This window comes from Orycteropus afer, unplaced genomic scaffold (assembly GCF_000298275.1).
Source record: "Orycteropus afer afer isolate SDZICR_OR568_19922 unplaced genomic scaffold, OryAfe1.0 scaffold00421, whole genome shotgun sequence".
Lineage (NCBI taxonomy): Eukaryota > Metazoa > Chordata > Mammalia > Tubulidentata > Orycteropodidae > Orycteropus > Orycteropus afer.
In genome coordinates this window covers 2,017,426-2,018,788 of record NW_006922008.1, presented here as the reverse complement: position 1 = coordinate 2,018,788, position 1,363 = coordinate 2,017,426, and positions in this window count along the sequence as shown.

Genomic DNA, 1,363 nt, shown 5'->3' with positions numbered 1-1,363 from the left:
GGATTTGAACCGCCAGCTTTCTGGTTAGCAGTCATGTGCCATAGGCACTATGCTACTAGAGCTCCATGTGATACCACCTCAGAAACCCAAGGAGAGGTCGCTATGAGTCGAGTCCGACTCAACGGCACATAACAACAACAACAACAACACTGTTTTACCAAACATGACATCTTTCTCCAGGGCTGGTCCCTCCTGATGACATGTCCAGAGTGCAATGAAATCTCACCACCCTTGCTTTTAAGGACCATTGCAGTGTACTTCTTTCAAGGCAGATTTGTTTGTTCTCTTGGCCATCCACAGTATACTCAATATTCTTAACCAGCACTACAATTCGAAGAAGCTAATTCTTCCTTGGTCTTCCTTCCCCATCATTCAGCTTTCATATGTATTTAAGGCAATTAAAAATACTGATGTGAGCTAGCTGCACCTTAACCATCAAAGTGACATTTTTGCTTTCATGGCCAATCTCTATCAAAAGCCTAGGTGTAGGTGAGATAAGTGTCTGACAGTAGCGGGCTATGGCTAGATCCCTCAGGCCCCAAGAAGGCAGTGTGTGGAATTTGGTAAAGAACTCAACCTTTGGTGCCAAATGAACATAGAGACCTCCCGTATACCACCTGCAAACTTAATGGAAGGAGTGTGTGGTTAACCTCTCTGAGCCTCATTTTCAACATCTACAAAAGTGTGCCTGATGATAATAGTACCATGCTCTTGGCACCATCCCTGGCACAGAGCAAGTATTTAATAAATGGTAGCTCACACATTTCTCTTCAGGGCACTCCTTTCCCTAAAACAAATTGCCTTGCTTGAAACAGGTTTTTTTGTTAACTTTTTAATAACGCAACAAATGCAACCACTGCCGTGGAGTTGGATCTGATCATAGAAACCCCTCCTTGGGTTTCAAAGAGGATATGAAATTACCAGAAGACCAGAATACATATAGCCATTCTTTTAAAAAAGCATTCACAGATCACCTCCCTTGTGCCAGGCTCTGTGCTCAGCTCCTCTCAGAGAGGAACAAGACATGGACTTCCAAGAATAAGTCCATCATGAATATGTCTATGCAGGTTATATTGCATTTTTACTTCTAAATTAAGTTGGTTTTCTCATGCTTAATTAGCATCATATCATTTAAATGCTTAGCAATTGGCTCAATGGATTATTAGGCCTGTGGATAACTATAGGAATAAAAGCAGTTTTCGAGTTTAAACTTTAGCACATTCTTAACTATTGTATTCATTCACCAAATATTTATTGTGCACTCCCTGTGTGTCAGGCACTGTTTTAGTTTCCTGGTATGTACAAAGCAAAGTTCCTGTCTCCAAGGGTTTCCTTATTTAGTTGAGGAGTATAGTGGCTTTCA